The 19,264-nt window shown below is 42.6% G+C and overlaps 1 protein-coding gene across 1 annotated transcript in view; it reads left to right on the plus strand.

Annotated features, from left to right (window-relative positions):
- The first annotated feature begins 2,112 nt into the window (after positions 1–2,112).
- Positions 2,113–19,264, plus strand: part of LOC137387609 (E3 ubiquitin-protein ligase TRIM56-like) — a 55,215-nt gene continuing 38,063 nt past the window's right edge. Inside the window, exon 1 of the mRNA XM_068074077.1 lies at positions 2,113–2,168. The gene's annotated coding sequence lies outside the window, so the exon portion shown is untranslated. The remainder of the gene's footprint in view (positions 2,169–19,264) is intronic.

Raw genomic sequence — 19,264 nt, forward strand, 5'->3', positions numbered from 1 at the left:
TCTTTAGAAAAGTTTAGTTGATGCTGTAAAAAACTCATCAAAAGTTATCACTCAATCTTAAAAATAAAATATTAATTGGTGGTTTTCTTTAATCGGAATGTTATAAACCTGGTAAATATTTTCTGATCTATTCTGCTTAGTTACTTTAAAGCATATCCAACAGAAAAATTTGAAACTTGCAATGAAACACCCAACTACCATGAGTATTCAATATTTTATTTATATCACTTAACATATTGTGGCACAAGTGGACAATCATATATAAAAAAAATGTTGCTTTCACATCATTTTTTATTTTGTAGCTATTTTATCTATTTTTAGTAGAAAACAAAACTACACTCAAGACAACCTTATCTTAGCCAATAGTCTAATGGTGAGCTGCACAATTATTCCACCAAGTTAGCTAGCATGTAATTAGTAAGCACTATAAAAATTTTCTAATCAAAGAAAGGCAAACCTGTGTAATCATGTAAGAGAGATTGGAAACTACCCATGATAGTCATTCCAATAATTTTACGATAGACCAGATTTTTTTACTGATTAGGAAGGGCAGAAACAAAATATTGGCACAAAATTTCTCGCCTTGTGAATTTAGCAGATACTTGCATTTTTTGCATGCAATCACAGAGCTCACTTTCATGGCAATCTTATTTTACATGCTCGTACGATTCAATCATTCACTGGCCTTCTGTTCAGTCTCTAAATTCAACACAAAATACACAATTCAATTTTGGTGAGTCATAATCTGCTTTGGCTTTTGATATATGTCTAATGTAGTATATTCTATAAAATGAGACACAGTCTGTACACCGCAGGTCTGGCGCTAGTTCATGCATGAATGCTTGTGTTGTTGCTACATGCAGGTTTATTCTAATTATTCTTGAATATGTTTTTATTAGGTAGTTTAGAGTGTAGCAGAAACAATTGATTTTAACAACTCTTACAGCCTTTTAGACAAAGGTTCATCATGTTCTACTGAATTATGAAAGTGAAGAAAAAGCTTCCACTTTTTAATAGCAAGTATTTGAGTATCTATTGTTCAAGTGTGTGATCACAATTATTGTGATCAAATAAAATCAGATTATAATAGAGCAGGCAGTATTATACTGCCTGCTCAATCTCTACTATAATCTGATTTATTTCCATGTTTTAGGGGAAACACGAAACATAAAGGCTAGAATGAAAGCAGTCAACAACACCATCAAAAATTAACTCGGGTTGAGAAGCCAACTATTAAGTTGTATTTTATCTGAATTGTCTGGCAACCTTGTTACAAACAACTTCAATGCCAAGCATATTGGTTTAGATTGACTAAAAATAATATATATTAAAACAATATGTTTTAATTGTTTTATGCTAATTAAGTTTAATATATTTAATATAACCTTTTGCTGAGTTCAGTGTAGTTTGCAGATGAACAATGAAAATTAAGATTCCAAATGAGCAGTTTTAACGTACCTAACTTGATCACCCTGACTCTAACACGCCAGAGTTTTATATACAATGATATTACTATGTTTATATCCGATGTACTTAAACAGCTCTAGCTTATGGCCTGTTTGATTTTTTTTAAATCATGTAACTTTTCTGAAGTATAACCTCTCTTTCTCACAATTGGTGTTATATAGAGTTATTTGGTTGCTAGTCCTCTGATCTACCTTTATTTCAATACGGAAATTAAATAAATAAGTAATAAATGGATAACCAATTGTATTACTGCTACCTTTACAATTATATCCATTTCTCAAAGTATATTATCTGTGGATCTGTGGTCATTCAAATCTTGGTATTACAGTTCTGTGTTTTAAAGGATTAGAACTTACGACAAATGCATTAACAAGTTTCTTATCCAGACGCTCTACCACAGAGCTAGCACGGCGTATCAATCAGAGATGTTTTATATGCAGTATACTCCCTGCGCATTATAATTATTTTAGCCTGGCGCCAATGCTTTACGTTGCCCCTGTTAGGAAATATTTTGGGACCTAAGTATATGCAACGCGATGCTTCTTCATATTTTTTTCGTTTGGGTAAATTGGTTCGGCCCCGAAATCAACAATAATTTATTTCGAACTTAAAAATTGGCCATTTGTGTACCGATTATATAAGTTATTGAAAGATACATGTCAAAAAACGTGCCATGACGTGTTATCCGTATTCGTTATAAGGTATATCTGGTATCCATCATAACAAGCATGATTTTCTAACGTAAATGAGAAATTTCTTTTAAAAGTATGAAGTTTATTAAAATACATGCTAAGATTTTCTTCGAGAAAGTGTTTAGTAAATTAAATCCATATACATGTAAGTTAAATTCAGCATTTAGGTTGCAAGTCTGTCTCAAAGGTAAGAACTCTCCGTGCAGTACATTGTAATGTTCTATCTTGCAATCATAACCACAAAATGCACTAAAGTCATTGCAGGTACCTATAGGCACTAAGGTTAACATAGTATTTTGGTACTATTTTAATGATGATGATTTTTACCAGAAGGTAATTGCATCAGATAATGACTATGGGTTTCTATACCACTCTATGTATGTCTATAGCCTACGATATTTTTGCATGCCAACTTTTGCATGCCAACACTGAAACAAACTGAAATCATAGCATTGCTAACCAAATAATTTTTGATTTTAATCGCAACGAAATTTTCATCGCAAACTTAAATCATATAATTGTATACCAAATAACTTTTGATTGTAATCATAGCAAAATAGACTATATTTAACCATTGCTCTTTAATGAGTTCACATTTACATTTAGACACATTTAAATTTTCATTTCCTTTTTAATTTATTTCAACAAATTGCTTCTTCCAAGTTATGAAATTTTAAACTTACAGTTGTTTGAAAACAATTACAGCTTTTAATTTATTTTTAATTAGTTGTCCAACAAAAAACCTTTTCTTCAAAATTTGATACTTAAAAGTTGGAGTTGTTTGACAAAGTTAGCAAACCTTTACCACTGTTTTTATTTTTTATCCTAATTTATTTCAACTACACAAAACAATTCTCTCATAATAAAAGTTAGAATGTCAAATGTTGTTATATGTTAAATACAAATCAATTTTCTGTCCAAAGACTTTTTTATTACCTGAGCAACGTTGCTTAGTACAGCTAGTTACAATTATTCTCACAAAGCCAATGTGTGTAAAAGTATAATTACAGTAAAACTTGGATAACTCGCCCTCGGATAGCTCGAAGACATGGTTATCTCGAACGGATTTGTTTGGTCTGTTCCCAAGCAATGAAAAATTACTTTAGATAACTTGACCTTACCTTTGTTAACTCAATCAGTTTTTTGCTCAAAGTCTATCGAGACATTTTTTATTGCTTTAGAACTGGGGTGTCCAAACTTTTTGAAAAGGGGGCCAGATTTGGTGTGTTAAAAATTTAGGGGGCCAAACTTGGTGGACGTTTTTTTTACATATAACAGCAACTAATTTAAACAAATTTAACCGAGCCAATCTGTGTTGCATACTTGCTTTTTTGTTTTAATTTCAGGTATCTTAAGCATGTGTTTTGGTTCGTTTGAAACATGCATATCAAAAATGCATTGACACTATAACTGAAATTGAACTATCACCTAACTTCATTTTTTAGCACTAACTTTTTTGTAACAGTTGAACAGAAGTAATAGTACTCTTGGGTACAAATTACATTTGAAACATGAAACAAGATCTCATTATGGCAATCAATTATCAATAGAATTTTTAAACACAGTTACAGAAAAATGAACAAGTAATAGGCATATCAACAAGTGTAGGGCTCATTTAAAATATTACAGTAACTATTACTGTTGATTGGATTTTTAAATGTTTAACACGCAGGTAACAGTGCTTGCGCCCAATTTATTAACCCTTTGAACCCTGTTCATTTTTGTCAGTGGCGTCAGTAACCCAAAGCAATCTGTTCAATGATCCTAAGTTTTTAAACTTTTGTTAAATATGACTAAATATGCTTATAATACAATGATATTTGGTAAAACATTAATAAGAAAGTCGAGCAATCGACAGCAAATGTCAGCAAACAAAAAAACTGTGTGTCACCATTATTCGGGCCAAAACTATACAAGTTCGTATGATTTTTTTAACACTAGTGAAAACATTTACAGTAGCATCATATCTATTGGGCACATGTTCATCATCATTTCATGACTCAAAATATAGTAGAAAATTATAGTTAGTATTATAAAATTCTTTATCTGCGTCACAATCATTTATGACCTACCAACAAACGATTCACATCAATTTTTTTCCGATAACATTCTGATAACGTTTGTTATTAAATCGAAGCAAGTGAAGATATTTAAAAACTGTTACAAATGGATGAGACATTTCTGGTCAAACATTCTGTGCAAGAATTAATCTGATTTGTTTACGCTGTTACTTAGAAACTGCTTTTGTAAACAAAGCCATGTGAATGCCAGATTTTCATTTGTTATGGATTTTGACAAACCCTACGCAATGTTGGAAAATCAGCCGTTAGGGTTCAAAGAGTTAATTCTACAGGCGGGCCAGACCTTATTGATTTTATGCCAGAGGCTGCAGACCGGATGAAAATTGACCAGGCCACATTTGGTCCGCGGGCCGGACTTTGGACAAGTCCACTTTAAAATATCACTTCATTTCAAGCCATAGAGGTAAACATCAAGTTTTAGTAGTTTTTTAGTTTTTAGGCGTCATTATTACTAATATCGACAAAATATTTTCGTTAACGACTTTTCTAAAGGTTTGCAAAAAATCAGATTTTACCAAACAACCGGTTTGGGATAGCCCTTTAAAAGCAAAAAGCAAGGTAGCCTTCTGATAAACTTAAAGAAAATCGGCAAAATTGTTTTTTGTTAAAACGCTCCAAGAAAATGTGTCGTTTTCTGAGCATTTTAACCGCAATCAAGTTTTGCCTATTTTAATCTGAAAACGTCCTGGCAGTCACATCACCTAAGCAAACAAGTAACAGGAGAATATTTATAATTTTTGTTAAAAATTGTTAAAGTATTATATGAGAGGCCCCTTAACTATCTATGCTTAGCAATCTATGCTTTTGATATGTACATATATATATATATATAGTTTGTATATGTACTGATAGATACAGGTACTTGTGACAGTGTTCTCATAATTTGAACGCTCTGATAAGTCGAACGCTTTCTCTCGGTCTGTTGAAGTTCGAGTTAACCGAGTTTCACTGTACCTTAGGACACTTATGTATTTGCGACACTTAATTTTTGCATTTTCGTGGAGTCATCATCTCACGAAAATTTCATGGGCAAAACTAAGCTATCATAATGAACGAGCAAAAAGTCGAAATTGAATAGCTTTGTTCATTGATATTCACAATAAAATCGTCATATTAGAAATGCAGGCAAGTTTCGTGTGTGGTTGTCTCATTCAGCAATTTTTGCTAAACTCATTATAGCTAATACATCGACTGAGCAGCATGGCAAAACAAATTAAGATATTAAGTTTTTTAGGAAAGCCTAGACAAATGAGGAAGATGATGATATTAGTTTAGTCACTGAATTTGTTACTGATGAGGATGAAAGTCTGGTAGGAAAAGTCATAAAATTGAATAATAATTGTTGTGGTGATGAATTTTATTACCAACCAAAAACAATAAAAACCCGGAGCCATGGCCATCGCACAGGCTTGTATTCACTAGTTGCAAGTTGGGGCGGCTAATGTGAGGCGACTAGTTATAAACACCTGGGGGTTTGAAGGGGGGGTGGTGTAAGCCCCCAACAGGTTTTTCTTATGTAGGGCCTCAGCCGGGCCTCCCATGTGAAGTTTTAAAAAATTGTATTGGAAAGTATCAAAATTTTTCTATTTTTTGAGATTTGTTTTGTTCTAGGTGATGTGACTGACAAGATGTTTTTAAATTAAAATAGACAAAACTTGACCACAGTTGAAATGCTCAGAAAAAAGACATCTTTTTTTCGAGAGTTTCAACAAAGATCAATTTTGCCGATTTTATTTTAAGTTTTCAGGTTTCCATGCTTTTGATGAGACATGGCCAAGCGGATGTTTGGTAAAACTTGATACTTTGCAAACCTTTATAATAGTCGTTAACAAGAATATTTTGCCGCTGATGGTGTTAAAAATGACGCTTAAGAACTACTAAAAGTTGACGTTTGTCTCTATGACTTGAAATAAAGTGATATTCTACAGCGATAAAAAGCGTCTCCATAGCCTTTGGGCAAACAACTTTTCGAATAAATGATGTTGAGGTCGAGTTGTCTGAAACAACTTATCATTGCGTGGGAACGAACCAAACAAATTCGTTTGAGTTAACCTTGTATTTGAGATGAAATGTTACATTTTATCCGAGGGCGAGTTATCCGAGTTTGAGTGTACTTAGCTGTGGAACGTTTCTAAAAGGGTGGGGCGGCTCAGCAGGCCAGCCACTCCAGGGAACAGGGGCCTGCCATCGTGCGCTATAAATACTTGAGATCTAATATTGGTACCACATCAGTCACGGCGGCAGGGACCTTGACGTCATTGATAGTCAAAAATCAAATGGCAGCAAGCGATCAAATTGCATTATCGATCTCACCTACACCTTTCAACCTGCGGTTCACAAATACAAACTAGTCCCAAATTGAAAAATATTTCGTACCAGTGAACTGGACTTGAGGAATCTAATGATGTTTGTTCCACTGCATTTATTTTCACATCATTATATTTTTGCACTCATCAGAGCTGCGAAATTAAGTTGCAGCGAAATTTTACTCTGTATGCTACTCACGAAACTAAATACTAGCGAAATATAAGTGTCTTAGGGTATCTAATAGCTAATCTAAAGCTAATTGAACAAGTTCGACAATTTCCGAAATTTTGTAGCAGTATTTATTTTATGTGCATTGTGACAGAAAATGCAAACAGACAAATGGGAAGACAAAGAGATAGCAACCAAGAATAATAATATAGATGATATGTTTAAAGCTTTAGGCAACTTATGACTCAAACCCATCACTCTAAACAACTGAGCTAATCATCTATTTTCGGAACTTTCAAAGTTATCATTTAATTACTGATTCTCTGTGATTTGTGGCGGAAAAAAGCAAACGAATGGGTGGAAATATAAATGAGCAATATTCCAAATGAATATAGAAACTGAAATGACTCGAAATTTCTCCCTCTCTTTCTCTATAGCCAGATTCATCATTGAGTGTCAAAGACACTTGAAAATACATTTGTGATAAGTTAAGCTCTCTGCTATAAGCAAGTCATTTATTCCATCTGGCCATCGTATCTGGGTGCAACTCAAAAGTTTAGAGTGATGGTCTCGGCTTAGCATCTGGTGACAGTTCGTTTTTGGAAGCAATCGTTAGGGTAGTATAATCATAGTATATCATGACTACTGGCCCTGGAGAGACTGTTTGGTCATCTGGCTATAGCATTTAGTTGGGCCATCACTGTAAAGCTGCTCATTATGATATAGCATTTAGTGGGTAGCTGTCTCAAAGGATACTTGCTGGAATATTAAGTGATAGTGTAAAACCTGGTTCCCTTATCGATTTCGAGACTCCGGCGGTAACTTGCGCAGCAAAACGACACTAGGCTCGGCGGCATCTGTTCACAGAAAAGCTGCAACACTTAACATAATCTCGAAATCAAATAAAATGTTTGCTCGCCACGCCGTTTCTATAATAGTGACCTTCACCTGTACGGTGCATTCTAGGCAGGTTTTGCCTGCCGCCTGTCCCAAAATTTGAACAGTGCTAAACTATTGCTTTGCCGCCAGCAACTACCGGCAGTCCTCGGCGGTAACCAGTGCAAGTTCCCATTTCACAGCTAGTAGCCTGTGGTGCTGTCACCAGTGCTTTGCGGTGTATATGGCAACCAGGCTTTAGCAATCCTTTGCAGATCAATTTTGATGTTGGCTTCGTTGATGCTGTGCGTGTAAAAACTTTGTGACACAAAATTGGCTTTTGTAGTCTTTGCTGAACATGCCTGCATCTAGTGACAAAGAACTATTGACATATGAAATGTGCTTATTTGCAGAGAGAAAATTAAAGTTAGATGCCATTTCAGTGTCAACCAGTGATCTTTTTTGGTAGTTGAACCTTAACTTGCTATTTACAAGTCATGTGTTCTGAACTACCAAGTCATAACCGCTATTTGGTTGTTCTATTAGGTGACGATAAGAGAGTTGTAGAATAGATAATCTGACTATAGCATCTGGTGGCTGCCAACTTTGAGGAACTTTCAGATAAAAAATGATATTGATATTTTGGCAAAAATTAACGTATAGCGTTTTAAAGACTGGTGGACCTATAACAAAAGACTAGTTTTCAGATACATACTTACAATATATTGATAGCTGTTTGGCTAAATACCTCTTTCTATTATTATTTAAACTACAATCCACAATAAAAGTTGTTTGCATTGAAAATGACTAAAATGAATATAATATCAAGCTTGGTGAAATCTACTAATATAGTCAGTTGTAGATGCAGTACAGCTAGCTCTAATAATAAAGACCCTAGCGTTTGTGTTGAAAGAATACAGTCCTAAAGCTTAGCATGGACTAACAAGTGTGATGGAAACGTTATGTTGCCATCCCCTTTTTCTTTATATCATTTGGAGTTGTGCTCCCTTTTTCATTTGTGTAACCACGCCCCTAAAGGAGGCTGGCCTTTGCTACCTTATTTGCATAATTGAATGTATTTAAGGCAGAGCCTCGGCTCTTTTATGTTGTTCAAATATATGCATTGCATTTGGAACCATACTTCTTCTGTTACCTTGAGCGATAGCAGAACCACACTAAGCATATAGCTAACTCCAAAGACCTAGTCTATGGACTGTGCTGTGGTGATAAATTCATAGAAGCATCGTCGACCCCGTCGACCTCCGGTCGACCTTGTCGACCTGGTACAAAACCCACTCTGGGAGCTATCCCTTGTGCAAGGTGGTTGATGTTGACCGGTGGTGTAAGTCGACCTAGTCGCCTCCGCGTGTTGGTCACGGGCAACCCGCACACAGCCCCTGTGAAGGGTGAATGCAGACCGGTAGAATAAGCCGACCTAGTGGCCTCTACGTGTTGGTCGCAGGATCCAACACACTGGTGGCAGCGGTGGGATCTGACTGCGGTGATTCGGACTTATAAGACAAACCTTGTAACCATGCCAAACAGCCGACGGAGTGCTACCAGAGATCTGGCTGAGGCAGAGTTACAGCAGGTCGACCAGATTGGTCAGCTGACAGAGGCTATTACTAGAGCCTTACAAATGCCGAAGAAGGAAGCTAGCTTCAAGCCACCGAAGTTCGATGGGAATGAGGATGTGGAACTGTTCATCTCCCAGTTCGAAGAGGTTGCAGAAGCTAATGAGTGGAATGAGAAGGCCACTCTCCTCCACCTGTGTGAGACATTGAAGGAGGGAGCCAGAGGTTGTAGTCGAAGAGACTCGCCTGCCTCCATCTTCTCGGCCTTACGCACCAAGTACGGGCTCTCCCCAAGAGAGGCTAAGATCAGGCTCCACCTCAAGAGGGAACCCAAGACTAGCCTCCAAGAACATGCAACGGAGATGAAGCGGCTAGTGAAGATAGCATACGCTGATCTTCCGGATTCCTACCAAGCTAATATGGCCATGAATGCATTTTCCCTGACTCTGGGAAACACGCACCTCCAACGCCATCTTTTAGCAGTAAGAGCACAGAGCTTAGAGGAAGCAGTGCAGGCAGGGAATGAGTTCCTGCAAATTCAGCCCACTCTTCCTCGGTCTGGTGCTCGACCCATAGTAATGACAGTAGAGGAGGAGGAGACTACCCCTGCTACAGTCGTCCCCGTCCACTCGGATCCTCCATCAGCCACCCTGAATGACGTCTTAATGGCTATAAAAGGGTTAGCAGATGAACTAAAAGAAGGAAACCGACTGGGGCAACGGGGAGCAGAGAAAAGGGACCCTAACTGTTGGGGTTGCGGCCAGACAGGACATGTACGACGCCGGTGTCCTCAAGTTATCCAAGAACAATCACCTCAAGCCATGAGGTCGGGAAACGGTTCCCATCCACAGCAGTAGGGGGAAGTGCTGACTGTGGATCTACCATACCAAGGCAAGACCAGTGGCAACGGCCATGACGGACTAGGCGACACAGGCTCCCCCCTGCTCGCCACCGGTCCCCTTGCATAACCAGTATCAACCCTTACCTGAGTGTGCAGGTCTCCCACCCTCAGAAGTCAAGGACGAAACGTACGTCTGGCCAAAGCCGTCTCGGCCTTCCCGAAAAGGCCCCCAGAGAATGAGCCAAGCCAGACGAACTCATGGAGATGAATTGTGGAAGCCACACAATAGCAGCTATTTCTTGCCAGGTCGCATCGGAGGTCAGCCCGTCCAGTTTCTCGTGGACACCGGATGCACCTCTAATCTGTTGGGACGACATGTCTTTGAACGCTTACCCAAGGATGTCAAGAGCCAATTAGAGGTTTGAGAAGACTATGGGCGGATGGCAGATGGTACACCGCTGCAATTTCACGGACTCATCACTCTCCCAGTCAGAGTCAGGAGTGTCCAAGTCACTGTATATCTAGTGGTGTGTGCCCTGAAGGAGGATGCCATCCTGGGCATGCCATTCTTGGTCGACCACCACTGTGAGATGAATTTTCAGCAACCCACGTTGGTGTTAAATGGGCAGAAATTGACTTGCACTGACAGAGAGGGTCGACCCATGACAAGTGGAGTTCAAATAATGCGAGCCACAACGCTTCCCCCTCGAACCGAGGTCCTGGTTGCCGGACGTCTCACGTCCTCGTCCTATCAACCAGTCGGGTTAATCGAGGGAGTAAGAAACGGTTATATGGTGGCCGCCAGCCTACATCAACCCGGTGAGAAGGAGAGAGTAGCCATCCGCTGCATGAATCCTACCAACCATCCAGTCAGAGTGACGGCAGGGACGGTTGTGGGACAATACACTAGAGTCGGGCCGGACGAAATAGGGGTCCCCTGGACAGCGAAAGAAGAGGCCGAGATTTCTAAGGAACCTCCCCTTTCTGCTTCCAACGTACCTCCCCATATGCTGGACTTGCTCCAACAGGCGGCGCCACATTGTTCGTCCCCTACCGAGCACCGAAGGATGGAAGACCTTTTGGTCCGTTATGCGGATGTGTTCAGCCAAGGAAGCGAGGACGTGGGGCGTACCACCCTGGTACAGCACGAAATCCCCCTCCTTCCAGAAGCACAACCCGTCCGTCAACACCCATATCGAGTAGGGCACGAGAAAGAAGCCGAAATCGAGCGACAGGTTTCGGCCCTGGAGAAACAGGGCATGATTGAGCCCGCTCACGGGGCCTGGAGTTCTCCGGTGGTTTTGGTGAGGAAGAAGGACGGGGCGTGGCGATTGTGTGTGGACTATAGAAAACTCAATAGTGTCACTCGCCAGGACGCCTACCCCCTCCCCCGGATTGATGAGAGTTTGGACGCCTTGTCCGGCAGCAGGTTTTTCAGTACCTTGGATATGATGAGCGGATATTGGCAGGTACCCCTCTCTGCCGAGGCCCAGGAACGGTCAGCGTTCGCCACACGCAGTGGGTTATGGAGATGGAAGGTGCTCCCCTTTGGACTGACCTCCGCCCCGGCTACCTTCCAGCGGCTAATGGAACGCGTCCTCCAAGGACTACACTGGAAAACTTTGCTGTTGTACCTGGACGACATCATCGTCATGTCGGCAGACTTCTCTAGTCATGTAACTAGACTGGCAGAGGTGTTGGAGCGACTGAGACAGGCCGGGTTAAAACTAAAGCCCTCTAAATGCAGTCTGTTCCAGACCCAAGTTAAGTACCTGGGCCACATAGTCAGCGACACTGGAGTGGCTACCGACCCTGAGAAGATTCAGGCTATCAGTGGATGGGCAGCACCCCAGGATGTGACGCAGTTAAGATCATACTTGGGTACCACTGGGTACTATCACCGATACGTACCTGACTACGCCTCGATCGCCAAACCTCTCACCTTGTTGACAAGCGAGGGGGTCCCCTGGAAGTGGGAGGGAGAGGAACAGGAAGCTTTCCTTAAGCTCAAGTGGTCACTGACGCACGCTCCAGTACTGGCATATCCTGACCCCTCCTTACCCTACGTGCTCGATACCGATGCTAGTAACGTAGGAACCGGGGCTGTGCTATCCCAGGTCCAGCAAGGCAAGGAGCGACCTATAGCCTACTATAGCAAGACCCTCTCCTCCGCCGAACGCAATTACTGCGTGACTAGAAGAGAGTTGCTGGCAGTCGTGCTGGCTGTCCGACATTTCCGGCCCTACCTATATGGCAGAGAATTTACTATCCGGACAGACCATGCCTCCTTGGTTTGGTTGGACCGGAGGAAGGAACCCTCTTGCCAGGTGGCCCGGTGGCTGGAGAGCCTAGCCGAGCACAAGTATCGAATTATCCATCGAAAGGGCGTTAAGCACGGTAACGCCGATGGATTGAGTCGACGACAGTGCATCGACTGCCGGCAGTGTGCAGCCATTGAAAAGCGGGATTGGGGGCCAACTAGGTCACAGGTGTGTGACTCTCTAGTAACTCCAGGGACAAATGGGGAAACTACTGTACCAGTGGACCAAGTTCCAGTACAGCCACCAAGAGGTACAGGAGGACCCAGTCCCAGCACCCGCCAGTTGGATGAGGACGAATGGCCTCGACTACCCAGCAGCGGACATACATCAGGGCCCGACCTCCCGACTCCCACACCAGCCAGCCCAGTTTCAGTACGGCTGCCATGCGGTGCGGGGTCACCGGGAGTGTTGGACGACCCCCTCAGAAAGCTTCAAAACCCTCGGTTACGGGCCGTCAAGATGACAGGTGAACCAGGACCCGTTGAAGAAACTGATGAAATCACGGTCCCGGAACTGTTGGCGGTGGTGCAGACTTCGCTAGATGAAGTACGGGCATTGCAACAGAGGCCCGCTACCGACCTAGGGATAATTTATCAGGCCGTCAGGAACCAGAAAAGAATAGAAGAGGCCGTGCTACAAGTAGGCAGCCCCGAGTTACAGCGATTGGCCCGGATGTTCCACCAGGTCCAGCTTGATGAGTCAGGTGTATTGACCCTTCATCTCATCCAGAATGGACGAGAAAGGGTGGTGGTGGTATGTCCCCAAACGCTGAGACAGGAGATCCTGTGGAAAGCCCACGAACAAACACATTGCGGTGTGGAGAGGACCCTGAAACGCGTCCAACTGGATTGGTACTGGCCGGGCATGGCTGGAGATATCAGGAGGGCAGTTCTCTCTTGTGAAGTTTGCCAGCGGGCCAAGACGGGAAAGGGCCGGACCTCCGGGAACCGACAACGGCTGTACGCCGGGAGGCCATGGCAACGTCTAGCCGTAGACTTGGTGGGACCCCTACCTCAGACCCCTCGAGGAAATAGCTGGGTGTTGGTGCTCACTGACCATTTCACTCGGTGGTCAGATGCCTTAGTTATCCCCGACGCTACAGCCCCAACGGTAGCTCAGGTCTTGGACGAGAGAATATTCAGTTACTTCGGTCTGCCCGAAATTATCCACACCGACCAGGGGAGCCAATTCGAGTCCTCTTTATTTCAAGAGCTATGTGACTTGTGGGGAGTCGACAAATCTAGGACCACTCCATACCACCCCGAAGGGAATGGTGTGGTTGAAAGAAATAATCGAGTACTGGGTGACTCCCTACGAGCCCTTCTACTGGGCAGAGGACAAGAGGATTGGGATCAGTTATTGCCACAAATCATGCGGACGCTGCGAGGTTTACCGCACTCCGCCACTAAGGAAACACCCAATTACTTGATGTTGGGTCGAGAGCTTCGTCTTCCTGACCAGTTGTTGTATGGAAACAGGCTGGAATCATTTACGAGCATACACGAGTATGTCCAGACTGTTCACGACCGGTTGATGCAAGTCCATACTCTCCTCCGAGATAGATAGAAGGAGATTGTATCAACCGATGTGAGAGAGCCTCCGCTATTCAATGAGGGTGACCTCGTATGGTTACTAAGCAAGCGGCGAAGAAAAGGGGAAAATCCAAAATTAGCGGCCAAGTATGTGGGACCCTATCGCGTACTAAGGAGTCACGAAAATCATACTTTCGAAATAGAAAGATATGGCCAGCGATCCACTCAAGCTGAAGGAAGGTTAAGGCTCTGTCGCCCTAGTCCGGTGCAACAAGGACGAGCCCCAGCTGAAATCGAACCTGCCCGACGTCCTAACATGAGAGGTCACCCCCGGAGACGAGTATCACGAGAGAACGGTAATCCAGATGTCGTTATTCCAGAATCACTCCTGCCTAGTCGACTAATGGAGTTGCCAATACTACAATCGCCGGGAAGATTGGAATCACTTCGGTTTCCAGGCGAGGATTCCTCGGTCTCTCCAGGGGAACGCAACCCTAACTCGAGGGCTGGCCCCGACCCTGGCTGCGGATTGACGACCGAGGAAGCAAGAACCACGGGAAATGTAGGAGCTCAGGCTAGCACCGCCAGGACTGGAAACACCCCACGACCCAAACGAAACAGAAAGCCCCCTGCGTACTTAGCCGACTATGATACTAGCGCCGTCCAATCAGGAGAAGCCACCAGAGGTCAAGGTCAGAGGGCGGCCATCTTGGACACCAGAGAGAGCGCGCTCATTGCTTGCTGTCAACTCGAAGCGTATACATCTGCACCTTCTCTAACCATGGAAGTAACGAAGGAAACAATAAAGAAGGCTTCTCCAATTATCGGAGCCTTGCCTCTACTACCCGAGTTAATAATTCCTCTGGAACTCCACCCAGCTCCTAACGAAACCCTAGACGATACGGAGCCCGACTCGGTGAAAGAGGATTCCTCCCCAAACTCTCACCTGCCGACCAAGTGGGTCTCTGAAGAAACGGCTAGGAAGATACTGAGGTTATGCCGGGAAGGTGGTACCAACTGCCCGTTGTGTCAGCAGCAATTGTCCACTCCCCGACGGCGCCGTATTCATATCGCGCAGCATTTCACTAGATTCTTTTGTAAATGTGGGAGGAATTCAACTTCCAGGGACACTATCTCTAAACATCAGTCCAGAATAAGGGATGTGGAGATACGAAAAGCCCACGGTGGAACGGGCATCAACATTTATGAGGTCGACCGCGCCAGTTACCCCGCGTGGAGCCAGAAGGTCTGACTGATTAACCCTCCGGCCTTCGAGAAACCCACACCCTATGGGCCGGTTAAGGCGAAGCCGCCTGTGAGAAGAGGACCCCAGGCGCCCTTTCCCTCTCCCCCGAAGAAAAAGCGGATAGGCCAGCGGTGTAGTCCGCTCAAAGTGGAAAGACCCATACCAGCTCCCAGGAAAATATTAACAACGGTCGGAAGCGTCCAGAGCCGACTGGGAGACATTCGACCCCGAGTCACGGTGGACGCCCTTCGGGAAGAGGCCTCTAATTTCAGACGGACGGCCCGTCATCTAGAAGAATTGGCAAACCGGATGTCGACCCCATAAAAGATGCGACCGAAGTCCGTGAAAGACATTGTTTATCCTTGGTATGCTTCAGTTAGTTTGTGTTTTCTCATATTATTTTATTTTTCTTTTGGTTTGTTTTTATATAGCCGATGGTCGTCTATAGGGGCGGCGTGTGTGATGGAAACGTTATGTTGCCATCCCCTTTTTCTTTATATCATTTGGAGTTGTGCTCCCTTTTTCATTTGTGTAACCACGCCCCTAAAGGAGGCTGGCCTTTGCTACCTTATTTGCATAATTGAATGTATTTAAGGCAGAGCCTCGGCTCTTTTATGTTGTTCAAATATATGCATTGCATTTGGAACCATACTTCTTCTGTTACCTTGAGCGATAGCAGAACCACACTAAGCATATAGCTAACTCCAAAGACCTAGTCTATGGACTGTGCTGTGGTGATAAATTCATAGAAGCATCGTCGACCCCGTCGACCTCCGGTCGACCTTGTCGACCTGGTACAAAACCCACTCTGGGAGCTATCCCTTGTGCAAGGTGATTGATGTTGACCGGTGGTGTAAGTCGACCTAGTCGCCTCCGCGTGTTGGTCACGGGCAACCTGCACACAGCCCCTGTGAAGGGTGAATGCAGACCGGTAGAATAAGCCGACCTAGTCGCCTCTATGTGTTGGTCGCAGGATCCAACACACAAGCCACTTTGTGACTAAGCTTTGTTTGAGAATAGAAGTTATTAAGCTTGTTGTAGTAGGGAGATCGGGTTTCCTTTCTTTTCAATTTACTCTGAGTAGAATTCCATAGCTTGTATTCAATTGGCCTTTAGTGAATAATTGATTTTCAGTATGACTAACAACTCAATTCAATGCAACATGGCTAGAGAATTCCCTAATCGATTAACTGTTTAAATAATAGCAGTTATCATCATTACTGCTTCACATGCTGGGAATAGTCAGATGACTACAAAGTACATCACTGAGAAGGTTGACAAGTGCTCCGCAAGTTAGTAGTTGTTATTCCTGTTACATTAGCTGTTGCTAATCATTCTATTAAAATTTTGGGGGTCCTCCCATGTTTTGTGACGATTCTGACGACTCGACGACAGGGATATTTAAAAAGTGACAGACGAGACGACCATTTATCAATGTAGGTGACGAGGTGACGATGATTTTGTAAGTAGGATTACTAAAGGTACGGCTGCATGTAACGAATTTTTCGTCGGTTCTGAGTTCTGACCGAAATCACGAAAAACGCAGAATTAATCGGTCGAAATTCAAAGAATTATTTGAGCTGTGCATGCCCACCGAGTTCGTCGACAAAACGCTTTTATTTAACAGATTAAACAAATTATTAGCGAGCACGATTCTAGCAGCTTTAGCAATTAGTATAGTCCAAGACATATATCGCGACACACAATAAAAATATATAAGGGATTCCAACATAGAACACACGATGTAACTGTTTAGATCGCGCTATTGGTGGTTAACGAGCACAACTCTAGCAATTTTCAAGATATATGTAGTCCGAGAACATAATGCGACACACAAGAAAAATATTACAGAAATTTAGCATAGTAAATACGATGCAACCGACTTGATTGCGGTAGAGATGTCAACATTTTCTACCACAAAACTTTTGCTGCTAAAAAGGAAATATAATTAAAAAATAAACAATTTGTAGCTATAGCGTCCAAACAATAAATACATTCAATAACGCAATCTAAGCAGTTGCATCGTGTGTACTACGTTGAATTGCACTTATACTTTTATTGTGTGTCATTATACGTCTATTGGACGTCATCATACGTCTCTCTAATTGCAAAAGCTGCTGGAATCGTGCACGCTAGAATAATTCATAATAGCAGCGCAAAATAATTCTGTGTTTCAATCATTTCGTGGCTTTGGTTAGAACCAACGGAAATTTTGTTACGTGTAGCCGTACTTTTACTAACTTTTTATTTGTTCATAAATCACGACGGTCAACCGAAACTTAACTAGTTTTGGTTTGAAGCATCTGGCTTAGCATTTATAGACTGCCAAAAATTAAAGCAATGAAATGCCACGACATTGAAAGCAAATCCGTTTCCAAGTCTGTGACTGACAGTGATATAACATCGTTGTAATTATATAAGTGTCAGATGTATTCACACAATAATCAGATTATAAATACACAACTGTACAGCTCAGCAGCGGCAATTCAAAAGAAAGCTTACATAACAAGACAGCTTAATGTGCTGACTTTCAATTCAAAACGAGGCTTGAATCCTGTCATATCTATGCCAATTAACTTGTTTACAAAACCCAGCAATAGGGAAGACGATTCCAATGTCTAGGATATTACACCTCTTGTTTACGTATAAGATTTAGCTACAGTCAGTAATAAGAAATATTGTCAAACCCAAAAATACATATATATATATAATTATGAAATTATTGCATTTTAGCCATTTACGTTAGTCTAAACGCCTGTTGCAGACACCGTAAATTGAACCCTGGCAGCATAATAAACCCAGCCGCAGCTGGGAAATCTCTGTTCCAGGCATGCCCCATAAAAGGGCGGGTGTGCTTTCCCTTACAAGCACTCGGGATGTCTGTACCGTTATCTCGAGTGACTCAGGCTAGGGTTTGCTCCCTTTATAGCTAATGTATGCTAATGGCTTAGTTCATGTTATGTATTCGTTTAGATATGCCGGTGGTCTTCTGTCTCTTATTGGCCTTGCTGAGGATTCACTCTCAAGCGCACTGTCTCGTCCACTCATCGGGGTGATTGGACTAGCGGGTAGTTCTCTTGCGGGTGTATCCGGTCGAACTGGTGTGTTCGGCTCCTCTCGTACTGAATCCCAACAAGCAGTGTCGGTCTGTGGTCTTGTTGGTCGGCGGTCATAGTCGCAATTTCGGGCTGGTGATAGGGTGGTTCCTCCACTATTTCCAGCTTCATCTACAACAGATAAATTAGTTTCTGGGGAGTGAAAACGTCTAACATGCGTTACATTTCGTTTCACTATTTTGCGATCTACCGACTCTAACGTCAACATGGGACCGCATATTTCTCGCACTTTATATGGATCATGATGGAATGGTGTCTGGCATTTTGACTGAGTATCCCTTTTCAACAGCACTAAATCGCCCACTTCAAAGTCGTGCCCCGACTTGTTCTGATTACGTTTGACAACCATCTGATTTTTTACTTCTGCATCACGATCCCGTTCCTCCGACTCCCCAAAGATATCTTGCACCTGAGGGACCTTTACCCGTAATTTTCGCCCAAAAAGCATTTCTGACGGAGATTTACCAGTGATCGAATGTGGAGTGTTTCTGTAAGCCAACAGGTATTTCCTTAACTCCCCTGGTACGCTCCTACCCTCAGCTATGGCAATCCTAACTCTCTTCATCAAAGAACGATTCTGACGCTCTACCTCCCCATTAGACTCGGGCCATCACGGTGTCACTAAATCATGCCTAATGCCCATACTTTCTATGTATCCAGCAAACTCCCGAGAAATAAACTGAGGTCCATTATCTGACTTTAAGCTCAAAGGCAGTCCATGCTTGTCAAAAATCTCAACCAAAGCTTTTATGATTTTGCCGCTAACAATAGACTGCATGAATACACACTCATAATACCTGCTATAGTAGTCTACCACGACAAATATATATCTACCATTCTCTAGTGGACCCAATAAGTCGCATGCTAAGTCTTCCCAGGGCCCATTTGGCAACTCAGTGACTCTAACTGGGTCTCTTTCCTGTGCCTGACCTACTAATTGACAACCCTTGCACCGCTTCACATAGCATTCTATTTCTGCATCCATACCCGGCCACCAGACCCTCGTTCTCAAGTTACGCTTAGTACCCACAATACCAAGATGT

The sequence above is a fragment of the Watersipora subatra genome, chromosome 2 (assembly GCF_963576615.1).
Source record: "Watersipora subatra chromosome 2, tzWatSuba1.1, whole genome shotgun sequence".
Taxonomy (NCBI): Eukaryota; Metazoa; Bryozoa; class Gymnolaemata; order Cheilostomatida; family Watersiporidae; genus Watersipora; species Watersipora subatra.